General features: G+C 51.7%; 17 non-coding genes across 17 annotated transcripts; 11 read left to right on the top strand and 6 right to left on the bottom strand.

Moving 5' to 3' along the window:
* Nucleotides 1-765: 765 nt before the first annotated feature.
* On the bottom strand, nt 766-848 carry TRNAL-UAA (transfer RNA leucine (anticodon UAA)). The gene has a single exon. It is a non-coding gene; the product is annotated as a tRNA-Leu (tRNA).
* Nucleotides 849-1,091: 243 nt separating this feature from the next.
* On the top strand, nt 1,092-1,163 carry TRNAE-UUC (transfer RNA glutamic acid (anticodon UUC)). Its single transcript has one exon. It is a non-coding gene; the product is annotated as a tRNA-Glu (tRNA).
* A 625-nt stretch (nt 1,164-1,788) lies between these two features.
* TRNAE-CUC (transfer RNA glutamic acid (anticodon CUC)) lies at nt 1,789-1,860 on the top strand. The gene has a single exon. It is a non-coding gene; the product is annotated as a tRNA-Glu (tRNA).
* Nucleotides 1,861-2,961: 1,101 nt separating this feature from the next.
* TRNAL-UAA (transfer RNA leucine (anticodon UAA)) lies at nt 2,962-3,044 on the bottom strand. The gene has a single exon. It is a non-coding gene; the product is annotated as a tRNA-Leu (tRNA).
* A 243-nt stretch (nt 3,045-3,287) lies between these two features.
* On the top strand, nt 3,288-3,359 carry TRNAE-UUC (transfer RNA glutamic acid (anticodon UUC)). The gene has a single exon. It is a non-coding gene; the product is annotated as a tRNA-Glu (tRNA).
* A 625-nt stretch (nt 3,360-3,984) lies between these two features.
* TRNAE-CUC (transfer RNA glutamic acid (anticodon CUC)) lies at nt 3,985-4,056 on the top strand. The gene has a single exon. It is a non-coding gene; the product is annotated as a tRNA-Glu (tRNA).
* Nucleotides 4,057-5,157: 1,101 nt separating this feature from the next.
* Nucleotides 5,158-5,240, bottom strand: TRNAL-UAA (transfer RNA leucine (anticodon UAA)). Its single transcript has one exon. It is a non-coding gene; the product is annotated as a tRNA-Leu (tRNA).
* A 243-nt stretch (nt 5,241-5,483) lies between these two features.
* On the top strand, nt 5,484-5,555 carry TRNAE-UUC (transfer RNA glutamic acid (anticodon UUC)). The gene has a single exon. It is a non-coding gene; the product is annotated as a tRNA-Glu (tRNA).
* A 625-nt stretch (nt 5,556-6,180) lies between these two features.
* On the top strand, nt 6,181-6,252 carry TRNAE-CUC (transfer RNA glutamic acid (anticodon CUC)). Its single transcript has one exon. It is a non-coding gene; the product is annotated as a tRNA-Glu (tRNA).
* A 1,101-nt stretch (nt 6,253-7,353) lies between these two features.
* On the bottom strand, nt 7,354-7,436 carry TRNAL-UAA (transfer RNA leucine (anticodon UAA)). Its single transcript has one exon. It is a non-coding gene; the product is annotated as a tRNA-Leu (tRNA).
* A 243-nt stretch (nt 7,437-7,679) lies between these two features.
* On the top strand, nt 7,680-7,751 carry TRNAE-UUC (transfer RNA glutamic acid (anticodon UUC)). Its single transcript has one exon. It is a non-coding gene; the product is annotated as a tRNA-Glu (tRNA).
* A 624-nt stretch (nt 7,752-8,375) lies between these two features.
* Nucleotides 8,376-8,447, top strand: TRNAE-CUC (transfer RNA glutamic acid (anticodon CUC)). The gene has a single exon. It is a non-coding gene; the product is annotated as a tRNA-Glu (tRNA).
* Nucleotides 8,448-9,547: 1,100 nt separating this feature from the next.
* Nucleotides 9,548-9,630, bottom strand: TRNAL-UAA (transfer RNA leucine (anticodon UAA)). The gene has a single exon. It is a non-coding gene; the product is annotated as a tRNA-Leu (tRNA).
* A 243-nt stretch (nt 9,631-9,873) lies between these two features.
* TRNAE-UUC (transfer RNA glutamic acid (anticodon UUC)) lies at nt 9,874-9,945 on the top strand. Its single transcript has one exon. It is a non-coding gene; the product is annotated as a tRNA-Glu (tRNA).
* Nucleotides 9,946-10,570: 625 nt separating this feature from the next.
* On the top strand, nt 10,571-10,642 carry TRNAE-CUC (transfer RNA glutamic acid (anticodon CUC)). The gene has a single exon. It is a non-coding gene; the product is annotated as a tRNA-Glu (tRNA).
* Nucleotides 10,643-11,753: 1,111 nt separating this feature from the next.
* Nucleotides 11,754-11,836, bottom strand: TRNAL-UAA (transfer RNA leucine (anticodon UAA)). Its single transcript has one exon. It is a non-coding gene; the product is annotated as a tRNA-Leu (tRNA).
* Nucleotides 11,837-12,079: 243 nt separating this feature from the next.
* TRNAE-UUC (transfer RNA glutamic acid (anticodon UUC)) lies at nt 12,080-12,151 on the top strand. The gene has a single exon. It is a non-coding gene; the product is annotated as a tRNA-Glu (tRNA).
* The last annotated feature ends 100 nt before the right edge of the window (nt 12,152-12,251 follow it).

The raw sequence follows: 12,251 nt of genomic DNA, 5'->3' as shown, positions 1-12,251 counted from the left end.
GTCTGGATCTGGGTAAGAAAAAACTGAGCTGCATGTACGGAAAAAAGCAGACGCCAGCCACAGGGAGGGTGTGGCCAGGGCAGTCTGATTTGCATACTGACCTGTGGCATCTTGGGAATGTATAGGCTTTGGAGCTTAACGGGTGCTGCAGGGGTCTGCCTGGCTGGAGAGATGCCTGTCTGGTACACCCCTCAGGACAGACGGTGCCTTCCGTTCGAACATGGAGGGTGAGGGACATGGGTCACCCTCTTATACAGGGGTGTGGCTGTGGGCAGGACGGGTTGTGGGGGACCCGTCAGGGCATTGCCCGTTTGGAAGCCCGTTCGGAAGGCGAGAGGAGGGAACTCTCCTCAATTTTCCCCCAGAGGTTTGGGGAAAAGCCTTTGCACGTTTGAGCCAGCCGGGCCTGCATCAGCAGATCCTGCTCCTCTGGCAAGGGAGAGCTTGTAGGTGAAATCAAAAAAGGGGAGAAATCTGCAAGAGCCGGGTTAAAAAATTCCAGGGGCAGACCCATGTTCCCCAGGAAGCAAGTACTTCCTCCTGCTCCCTTCAGTGGGAAAAGATATAGGAGGTGTATTTCTCTAAGCAGGGGATCTGCGTAGATGGCACTGCATTGCTTTGGGAAGCATCCATGCTGGTAGCAGAATAGCAGCAGACCCCACAGCTGAGACTTGAATGGGGACTGTTGGAGAGGGGCAGTGGAAGGGCGCAGGAAAATGCTTTTCAAAAGCATCTGCACTTTCTTACAAAGCAGCTGAAAACCCATACCAGGAATGGGGCTCGAACCCATGCGGACAAACGTCCATTGGATCTTAAGTCCAACGCCTTAACCACTCGGCCACCCTGGTGAGACCCAAGGCCCAGCTTTACTCAACTCCCTTTTTCTGCTGGCTGCTGCAGCACCGGCTGTCCAGCAAGAGCTGTTTGCGGAGTTAAAAGGCTTTTGCAGGAGGCTAAAGGTAAATGCTTATGACAAACACACTGTGTGACACCTAACTTTCTCCCACTCGGACTTTACGGGCAATTTTTATATTGGAGTTAGCTTAGTCACAATAAGGAGGTGAGCAAGGCAAGCACACAAGAGCATCTCCTCCCTGGTGGTCTAGTGGCTAGGATTCGGCGCTTTCACCGCCGCGGCCCGGGTTCGATTCCCGGTCAGGGAAGATACCTCTAAAGCATAGATTTGAGTGTTTTGTCCCAGTAGCTTTTTTTAAACGAAGGTCCTTAAAAAGGTACCCCTACCCATGAACGAAAGAGGAGGAAAGGGACTGGGTCCCCTGTGCCCCAGGTTGTTTTGCTCCCATTGCCCTCAGCCACCTTTATGCGCACGCACTCCTCTACCCAGTCTGGTGCTCTATGTGTGTGTAAAGTGCAGTACCAGCTCACCAGAAAGGTAAATTGCTGGAAACCCCTGCTGTGATGCATACATCTACTTTGGAGCACTCTTCTCCCTTGCACTCTTGAATCGCTTAAGAGCAATGTATTCTTCCAGCAAGCTGAATAACGAGACAGGGTTGAGAAAGTGTTCCAGCTGTCTGTGCGCCATCAGCAGCCACTAGGTGTCCCTCTTGTGTTTTCCCGTGGATCCCGATTGTACAGGAATTCATCGGTTCAGTAGCAAGGGGGAGAGGATGGCCTGTGCTTGGAAGTGACAGACAGTCGGGTGGCATTATGAGGATTTTTTCAATTTCTGATTCATATGTGCTGTAGAGAAAAATAAGCTTTCAGCCCCCATGAGCTTTGTCATTCGGAAAGCAGTGTATGAACTTTTGCTGCATGGCACTGGGCTCCCTGGTGGTCTAGTGGTTAGGATTCGGCGCTCTCACCGCCGCGGCCCGGGTTCGATTCCCGGTCAGGGAAAAGTCCTTCTTCTGCCCTTGAAAACTTTTCCTTCCCGTAGGTCGCGGGCTTCTCAAAATGAAGTTGCTTTCTGACTCACAGTTTGCCTAGCATCACGCAGTATAGCTCCAAATATCATTTTCGCAAGGTCCCTTTATAGCTGCTTTCCACAACGGGAGGAAAGTCACTTGTGCAAGGCTCTTGAGCAAGTGAGACCCTGTATTCCAAAGTGCAATTCCTTTTGTAGGCTTCTGACCACATGGCGTGCGGCAGGAAGTCTCCTTTGACAGGCCTGCAGGCTTTGTTTCCAAATGGCATCCTGGACCCATTGCAACCCACCTTTTTGCTAAAATGGAAGTCTGGATCTGGGTAAGAAAAAACTGAGCTGCACGTACGGAAAAAAGCAGACGCCAGCCACAGGGAGGGTGTGGCCAGGGCAGTCTGATTTGCATACTGACCTGTGGCATCTTGGGAATGTATAGGCTTTGGAGCTTAACGGGTGCTGCAGGGGTCTGCCTGGCTGGAGAGATGCCTGTCTGGTACACCCCTCAGGACAGACGGTGCCTTCCGTTCGAACATGGAGGGTGAGGGACATGGGTCACCCTCTTATACAGGGGTGTGGCTGTGGGCAGGACGGGTTGTGGGGGACCCGTCAGGGCATTGCCCGTTTGGAAGCCCGTTCGGAAGGCGAGAGGAGGGAACTCTCCTCAATTTTCCCCCAGAGGTTTGGGGAAAAGCCTTTGCACGTTTGAGCCAGCCGGGCCTGCATCAGCAGATCCTGCTCCTCTGGCAAGGGAGAGCTTGTAGGTGAAATCAAAAAAGGGGAGAAATCTGCAAGAGCCGGGTTAAAAAATTCCAGGGGCAGACCCATGTTCCCCAGGAAGCAAGTACTTCCTCCTGCTCCCTTCAGTGGGAAAAGATATAGGAGGTGTATTTCTCTAAGCAGGGGATCTGCGTAGATGGCACTGCATTGCTTTGGGAAGCATCCATGCTGGTAGCAGAATAGCAGCAGACCCCACAGCTGAGACTTGAATGGGGACTGTTGGAGAGGGGCAGTGGAAGGGCGCAGGAAAATGCTTTTCAAAAGCATCTGCACTTTCTTACAAAGCAGCTGAAAACCCATACCAGGAATGGGGCTCGAACCTATGCGGACAAACGTCCATTGGATCTTAAGTCCAACGCCTTAACCACTCGGCCACCCTGGTGAGACCCAAGGCCCAGCTTTACTCAACTCCCTTTTTCTGCTGGCTGCTGCAGCACCGGCTGTCCAGCAAGAGCTGTTTGCGGAGTTAAAAGGCTTTTGCAGGAGGCTAAAGGTAAATGCTTATGACAAACACACTGTGTGACACCTAACTTTCTCCCACTCGGACTTTACGGGCAATTTTTATATTGGAGTTAGCTTAGTCACAATAAGGAGGTGAGCAAGGCAAGCACACAAGAGCATCTCCTCCCTGGTGGTCTAGTGGCTAGGATTCGGCGCTTTCACCGCCGCGGCCCGGGTTCGATTCCCGGTCAGGGAAGATACCTCTAAAGCATAGATTTGAGTGTTTTGTCCCAGTAGCTTTTTTTAAACGAAGGTCCTTAAAAAGGTACCCCTACCCATGAACGAAAGAGGAGGAAAGGGACTGGGTCCCCTGTGCCCCAGGTTGTTTTGCTCCCATTGCCCTCAGCCACCTTTATGCGCACGCACTCCTCTACCCAGTCTGGTGCTCTATGTGTGTGTAAAGTGCAGTACCAGCTCACCAGAAAGGTAAATTGCTGGAAACCCCTGCTGTGATGCATACATCTACTTTGGAGCACTCTTCTCCCTTGCACTCTTGAATTGCTTAAGAGCAATGTATTCTTCCAGCAAGCTGAATAACGAGACAGGGTTGAGAAAGTGTTCCAGCTGTCTGTGCGCCATCAGCAGCCACTAGGTGTCCCTCTTGTGTTTTCCCGTGGATCCCGATTGTACAGGAATTCATCGGTTCAGTAGCAAGGGGGAGAGGATGGCCTGTGCTTGGAAGTGACAGACAGTCGGGTGGCATTATGAGGATTTTTTCAATTTCTGATTCATATGTGCTGTAGAGAAAAATAAGCTTTCAGCCCCCATGAGCTTTGTCATTCGGAAAGCAGTGTATGAACTTTTGCTGCATGGCACTGGGCTCCCTGGTGGTCTAGTGGTTAGGATTCGGCGCTCTCACCGCCGCGGCCCGGGTTCGATTCCCGGTCGGGGAAAAGTCCTTCTTCTGCCCTTGAAAACTTTTCCTTCCCGTAGGTCGCGGGCTTCTCAAAATGAAGTTGCTTTCTGACTCACAGTTTGCCTAGCATCACGCAGTATAGCTCCAAATATCATTTTCGCAAGGTCCCTTTATAGCTGCTTTCCACAACGGGAGGAAAGTCACTTGTGCAAGGCTCTTGAGCAAGTGAGACCCTGTATTCCAAAGTGCAATTCCTTTTGTAGGCTTCTGACCACATGGCGTGCGGCAGGAAGTCTCCTTTGACAGGCCTGCAGGCTTTGTTTCCAAATGGCATCCTGGACCCATTGCAACCCACCTTTTTGCTAAAATGGAAGTCTGGATCTGGGTAAGAAAAAACTGAGCTGCACGTACGGAAAAAAGCAGACGCCAGCCACAGGGAGGGTGTGGCCAGGGCAGTCTGATTTGCATACTGACCTGTGGCATCTTGGGAATGTATAGGCTTTGGAGCTTAACGGGTGCTGCAGGGGTCTGCCTGGCTGGAGAGATGCCTGTCTGGTACACCCCTCAGGACAGACGGTGCCTTCCGTTCGAACATGGAGGGTGAGGGACATGGGTCACCCTCTTATACAGGGGTGTGGCTGTGGGCAGGACGGGTTGTGGGGGACCCGTCAGGGCATTGCCCGTTTGGAAGCCCGTTCGGAAGGCGAGAGGAGGGAACTCTCCTCAATTTTCCCCCAGAGGTTTGGGGAAAAGCCTTTGCACGTTTGAGCCAGCCGGGCCTGCATCAGCAGATCCTGCTCCTCTGGCAAGGGAGAGCTTGTAGGTGAAATCAAAAAAGGGGAGAAATCTGCAAGAGCCGGGTTAAAAACTTCCAGGGGCAGACCCATGTTCCCCAGGAAGCAAGTACTTCCTCCTGCTCCCTTCAGTGGGAAAAGATATAGGAGGTGTATTTCTCTAAGCAGGGGATCTGCGTAGATGGCACTGCATTGCTTTGGGAAGCATCCATGCTGGTAGCAGAATAGCAGCAGACCCCACAGCTGAGACTTGAATGGGGACTGTTGGAGAGGGGCAGTGGAAGGGCGCAGGAAAATGCTTTTCAAAAGCATCTGCACTTTCTTACAAAGCAGCTGAAAACCCATACCAGGAATGGGGCTCGAACCCATGCGGACAAACGTCCATTGGATCTTAAGTCCAACGCCTTAACCACTCGGCCACCCTGGTGAGACCCAAGGCCCAGCTTTACTCAACTCCCTTTTTCTGCTGGCTGCTGCAGCACCGGCTGTCCAGCAAGAGCTGTTTGCGGAGTTAAAAGGCTTTTGCAGGAGGCTAAAGGTAAATGCTTATGACAAACACACTGTGTGACACCTAACTTTCTCCCACTCGGACTTTACGGGCAATTTTTATATTGGAGTTAGCTTAGTCACAATAAGGAGGTGAGCAAGGCAAGCACACAAGAGCATCTCCTCCCTGGTGGTCTAGTGGCTAGGATTCGGCGCTTTCACCGCCGCGGCCCGGGTTCGATTCCCAGTCAGGGAAGATACCTCTAAAGCATAGATTTGAGTGTTTTGTCCCAGTAGCTTTTTTTAAACGAAGGTCCTTAAAAAGGTACCCCTACCCATGAACGAAAGAGGAGGAAAGGGACTGGGTCCCCTGTGCCCCAGGTTGTTTTGCTCCCATTGCCCTCAGCCACCTTTATGCGCACGCACTCCTCTACCCAGTCTGGTGCTCTATGTGTGTGTAAAGTGCAGTACCAGCTCACCAGAAAGGTAAATTGCTGGAAACCCCTGCTGTGATGCATACATCTACTTTGGAGCACTCTTCTCCCTTGCACTCTTGAATCGCTTAAGAGCAATGTATTCTTCCAGCAAGCTGAATAACGAGACAGGGTTGAGAAAGTGTTCCAGCTGTCTGTGCGCCATCAGCAGCCACTAGGTGTCCCTCTTGTGTTTTCCCGTGGATCCCGATTGTACAGGAATTCATCGGTTCAGTAGCAAGGGGGAGAGGATGGCCTGTGCTTGGAAGTGACAGACAGTCGGGTGGCATTATGAGGATTTTTTCAATTTCTGATTCATATGTGCTGTAGAGAAAAATAAGCTTTCAGCCCCCATGAGCTTTGTCATTCGGAAAGCAGTGTATGAACTTTTGCTGCATGGCACTGGGCTCCCTGGTGGTCTAGTGGTTAGGATTCGGCGCTCTCACCGCCGCGGCCCGGGTTCGATTCCCGGTCAGGGAAAAGTCCTTCTTCTGCCCTTGAAAACTTTTCCTTCCCGTAGGTCGCGGGCTTCTCAAAATGAAGTTGCTTTCTGACTCACAGTTTGCCTAGCATCACGCAGTATAGCTCCAAATATCATTTTCGCAAGGTCCCTTTATAGCTGCTTTCCACAACGGGAGGAAAGTCACTTGTGCAAGGCTCTTGAGCAAGTGAGACCCTGTATTCCAAAGTGCAATTCCTTTTGTAGGCTTCTGACCACATGGCGTGCGGCAGGAAGTCTCCTTTGACAGGCCTGCAGGCTTTGTTTCCAAATGGCATCCTGGACCCATTGCAACCCACCTTTTTGTTAAAATGGAAGTCTGGATCTGGGTAAGAAAAAACTGAGCTGCACGTACGGAAAAAAGCAGACGCCAGCCACAGGGAGGGTGTGGCCAGGGCAGTCTGATTTGCATACTGACCTGTGGCATCTTGGGAATGTATAGGCTTTGGAGCTTAACGGGTGCTGCAGGGGTCTGCCTGGCTGGAGAGATGCCTGTCTGGTACACCCCTCAGGACAGACGGTGCCTTCCGTTCGAACATGGAGGGTGAGGGACATGGGTCACCCTCTTATACAGGGGTGTGGCTGTGGGCAGGACGGGTTGTGGGGGACCCGTCAGGGCATTGCCCGTTCGGAAGCCCGTTCGGAAGGCGAGAGGAGGGAACTCTCCTCAATTTTCCCCCAGAGGTTTGGGGAAAAGCCTTTGCACGTTTGAGCCAGCCGGGCCTGCATCAGCAGATCCTGCTCCTCTGGCAAGGGAGAGCTTGTAGGTGAAATCAAAAAAGGGGAGAAATCTGCAAGAGCCGGGTTAAAAAATTCCAGGGGCAGACCCATGTTCCCCAGGAAGCAAGTACTTCCTCCTGCTCCCTTCAGTGGGAAAAGATATAGGAGGTGTATTTCTCTAAGCAGGGGATCTGCGTAGATGGCACTGCATTGCTTTGGGAAGCATCCATGCTGGTAGCAGAATAGCAGCAGACCCCACAGCTGAGACTTGAATGGGGACTGTTGGAGAGGGGCAGTGGAAGGGCGCAGGAAAATGCTTTTCAAAAGCATCTGCACTTTCTTACAAAGCAGCTGAAAACCCATACCAGGAATGGGGCTCGAACCCATGCGGACAAACGTCCATTGGATCTTAAGTCCAACGCCTTAACCACTCGGCCACCCTGGTGAGACCCAAGGCCCAGCTTTACTCAACTCCCTTTTTCTGCTGGCTGCTGCAGCACCGGCTGTCCAGCAAGAGCTGTTTGCGGAGTTAAAAGGCTTTTGCAGGAGGCTAAAGGTAAATGCTTATGACAAACACACTGTGTGACACCTAACTTTCTCCCACTCGGACTTTACGGGCAATTTTTATATTGGAGTTAGCTTAGTCACAATAAGGGGGTGAGCAAGGCAAGCACACAAGAGCATCTCCTCCCTGGTGGTCTAGTGGCTAGGATTCGGCGCTTTCACCGCCGCGGCCCGGGTTCGATTCCCGGTCAGGGAAGATACCTCTAAAGCATAGATTTGAGTGTTTTGTCCCAGTAGCTTTTTTAAACGAAGGTCCTTAAAAAGGTACCCCTACCCATGAACGAAAGAGCAGGAAAGGGACTGGGTCCCCTGTGCCCCAGGTTGTTTTGCTCCCATTGCCCTCAGCCACCTTTATGCGCACGCACTCCTCCACCCAGTCTGGTGCTCTATGTGTGTGTAAAGTGCAGTACCAGCTCACCAGAAAGGTAAATTGCTGGAAACCCCTGCTGTGATGCATACATCTACTTTGGAGCACTCTTCTCCCTTGCACTCTTGAATCGCTTAAGAGCAATGTATTCTTCCAGCAAGCTGAATAACGAGACAGGGTTGAGAAAGTGTTCCAGCTGTCTGTGCGCCATCAGCAGCCACTAGGTGTCCCTCTTGTGTTTTCCCGTGGATCCCGATTGTACAGGAATTCATCGGTTCAGTAGCAAGGGGGAGAGGATGGCCTGTGCTTGGAAGTGACAGACAGTCGGGTGGCATTATGAGGATTTTTTCAATTTCTGATTCATATGTGCTGTAGAGAAAAATAAGCTTTCAGCCCCCATGAGCTTTGTCATTCGGAAAGCAGTGTATGAACTTTTGCTGCATGGCACTGGGCTCCCTGGTGGTCTAGTGGTTAGGATTCGGCGCTCTCACCGCCGCGGCCCGGGTTCGATTCCCGGTCAGGGAAAAGTCCTTCTTCTTCCCGTCAAAACTTTTCCTTCCCGTAGGTCGCGGGCTTCTCAAAATGAAGTTGCTTTCTGACTCACAGTTTCCCTAGCATCACGCAGTATAGCTCCAAATATCATTTTCGCAAGGTCCCTTTATAGCTGCTTTCCACAGCGGGAGGAAAGTCACTTGTGTAAGGCTCTTGAGCAAGTGAGACCCTGTATTCCAAAGTGCAATTCCTTTTGTAGGCTTCTGACCACATGGCGTGCGGCAGGAAGTCTCCTTTGACAGGCCTGCAGTTTTTTTTCCAAATGGCATCCTGGACCCATTGCAACCCACCTTTTTGCTAAAATGGAAGTCTGGATCTGGGTAAGAAAAAACTGAGCTGCACGTACGGAAAAAAGCAGAGGCCAGCCACAGGGAGGGTGTGGCCAGGGCTGTCTGATTTGCATACTGACCTGTGGCATCTTGGGAATGTATAGGCTTTGGAGCTTAACGGGTGCTGCAGGGGTCTGCCTGGCTGGAGAGATGCCTGTCTGGTACACCCCTCAGGACAGACGGTGCCTTCCGTTCGAACATGGAGGGTGAGGGACATGGGTCACCCTCTTATACAGGGGTGTGGCTGTGGGCAGGATGGGTTGTGGGGGACCCGTCAGGGCATTGCCCGTTTGGAAGCCCGTTGAGGAGGTGGGGGCAGGGAACTCTCCTCAATTTTCCCCCAGAGGTTTGGGGAAAAGCCTTTGCACGTTTGAGCCAGCCGGGCCTGCATCAGCAGATCCTGCTCCTCTGGCAAGGGAGAGCTTAATGGTGAAATCAAAAAAGGGGAGAAATCTGCAAGAGCCGGGTTAAAAAATTCCAGGGGCAGACCCATGTTCCCCAGGAAGCAAGTACTTCCTCCTGCTCCCTTCAGTGGGAAAAGATATAGGAGGTGTATTTCTCTAAGCAGGGGATCTGCGTAGATGGCACTGCATTGCTTTGGGAAGCATCCATGCTGGTAGCAGAATAGCAGCAGACCCCACAGCTGAGACTTGAATGGGGACTGTTGGAGAGGGGCAGTGGAAGGGCGCAGGAAAATGCTTTTCAAAAGCATCTGCACTTTCTTACAAAGCAGCTGAAAACCCATACCAGGAATGGGGCTCGAACCTATGCGGACAAACGTCCATTGGATCTTAAGTCCAACGCCTTAACCACTCGGCCACCCTGGTGAGACCCAAGGTCCAGCTTTACTCAACTCCCTTTTTCTGCTGGCTGCTGCAGCACCGGCTGTCCAGCAAGAGCTGTTTGCGGAGTTAAAAGGCTTTTGCAGGAGGCTAAAGGTAAATGCTTATGACAAACACACTGTGTGACACCTAACTTTCTCCCACTCGGACTTTACGGGCAATTTTTATATTGGAGTTAGCTTAGTCACAATAAGGAGGTGAGCAAGGCAAGCACACAAGAGCATCTCCTCCCTGGTGGTCTAGTGGCTAGGATTCGGCGCTTTCACCGCCGCGGCCCGGGTTCGATTCCCGGTCAGGGAAGATACCTCTAAAGCATAGATTTGAGTGTTTTGTCCCAGTAGCTTTTTTTAAACGAAGGTCCTTAAAAAGGTACCCCTACCCATGAACGAAAGAGGAGGAAAGGGACTGGGTCCCCTGTGCCCCAGGTTGTTTTGCTCCCATTGCCCTCAGCCACCTTTATGCGCACGCACTCCTCTACCCAGTCTGGTGCTCTATGTGTGTGTAAAGTGCAGTACCAGCTCACCAGAAAGGTAAATTGCTGGAAACCCCTGCTGTGATGCATATATCTACTTTGGAGCACTCTTCTCCCTTGCACTCTTGAATCGCTTAAGAGCAATGTATTCTTCCAGCAAGCTGAATAACGAGACAGGGTTGAGAAAGTGTTCCAGCTGTCTGTGCGCCATCAGCAGCCACTAGGTGTCCCTCTTGTGTTTTCCCGTGGATCCCGATTGTACAGGAATTCATCGGTTCAGTAGCAAGGGGGAGAGGATGGCCTGTGCTTGGAAGTGACAGACAGTCGGGTGGCATTATGAGGATTTTTTCAATTTCTGATTCATATGTGCTGTAGTGAAAAATAAGCTTTCAGCCCCCATGAGCTTTGTCATTCGGAAAGCAGTGTATGAACTTTTGCTGCATGGCACTGGGCTCCCTGGTGGTCTAGTGGTTAGGATTCGGCGCTCTCACCGCCGCGGCCCGGGTTCGATTCCCGGTCAGGGAAAAGTCCTTCTTCTGCCCTTGAAAACTTTTCCTTCCCGTAGGTCGCGGGCTTCTCAAAATGAAGTTGCTTTCTGACTCACAGTTTGCCTAGCATCACGCAGTATAGCTCCAAATATCATTTTCGCAAGGTCCCTTTATAGCTGCTTTCCACAGCGGGAGGAAAGTCACTTGTTCAAGGCTCTTGAGCAAGTGAGACCCTGTATTCCAAAGTGCAATTCCTTTTGTAGGCTTCTGACCACATGGCGTGCGGCAGGAAGTCTCCTTTGACAGGCCTGCAGGCTTTGTTTCCAAATGGCATCCTGGACCCATTGCAACCCACCTTTTTGCTAAAATGGAAGTCTGGATCTGGGTAAGAAAAAACTGAGCTGCACGTACGGAAAAAAGCAGAGGCCAGCCACAGGGAGGGTGTGGCCAGGGCAGTCTGATTTGCATACTGACCTGTGGCATCTTGGGAATGTATAGGCTTTGGAGCTTAACGGGTGCTGCAGGGGTCTGCCTGGCTGGAGAGATGCCTGTCTGGTACACCCCTCAGGACAGACGGTGCCTTCCGTTCGAACATGGAGGGTGAGGGACATGGGTCACCCTCTTATACAGGGGTGTGGCTGTGGGCAGGACGGGTTGTGGGGGACCCGTCAGGGCATTGCCCGTTTGGAAGCCCGTTCGGAAGGCGAGAGGAGGCGGGGGCAGGGAACTCTCCTCAATTTTCCCCCAGAGGTTTGGGGAAAAGCCTTTACACGTTTGAGCCAGCCGGGCCTGCATCAGCAGATCCTGCTCCTCTGGCAAGGGAGAGCTTGTAGGTGAAATCAAAAAAGGGGAGAAATCTGCAAGAGCCGGGTTAAAAAATTCCAGGGGCAGACCCATGTTCCCCAGGAAGCAAGTACTTCCTCCTGCTCCCTTCAGTGGGAAAAGATATAGGAGGTGTATTTCTCTAAGCAGGGGATCTGCGTAGATGGCACTGCATTGCTTTGGGAAGCATCCATGCTGGTAGCAGAATAGCAGCAGACCCCACAGCTGAGACTTGAATGGGGACTGTTGGAGAGGGGCAGTGGAAGGGCGCAGGAAAATGCTTTTCAAAAGCATCTGCACTTTCTTACAAAGCAGCTGAAAACCCATACCAGGAATGGGGCTCGAACCCATGCGGACAAACGTCCATTGGATCTTAAGTCCAACGCCTTAACCACTCGGCCACCCTGGTGAGACCCAAGGCCCAGCTTTACTCAACTCCCTTTTTCTGCTGGCTGCTGCAGCACCGGCTGTCCAGCAAGAGCTGTTTGCGGAGTTAAAAGGCTTTTGCAGGAGGCTAAAGGTAAATGCTTATGACAAACACACTGTGTGACACCTAACTTTCTCCCACTCGGACTTTACGGGCAATTTTTATATTGGAGTTAGCTTAGTCACAATAAGGGGGTGAGCAAGGCAAGCACACAAGAGCATCTCCTCCCTGGTGGTCTAGAGGCTAGGATTCGGCGCTTTCACCGCCGCGGCCCGGGTTTGATTCCCGGTCAGGGAAGATACCTCTAAAGCATAGATTTGAGTGTTTTGTCCCAGTAGCTTTTTCAAACGAAGGTCCTTAAAAAGGTACCCCTACCCATGAACGAAAGAGCAGGAAA

The sequence above is a fragment of the Lissotriton helveticus genome, chromosome 4_1 (genome assembly GCF_964261635.1).
Source record: "Lissotriton helveticus chromosome 4_1, aLisHel1.1, whole genome shotgun sequence".
NCBI classification, from domain to species: Eukaryota; Metazoa; Chordata; class Amphibia; order Caudata; family Salamandridae; genus Lissotriton; species Lissotriton helveticus.
Note: the sequence above shows the minus strand (reverse complement) of the source record. Positions and strands in the feature narration are given on the sequence as shown.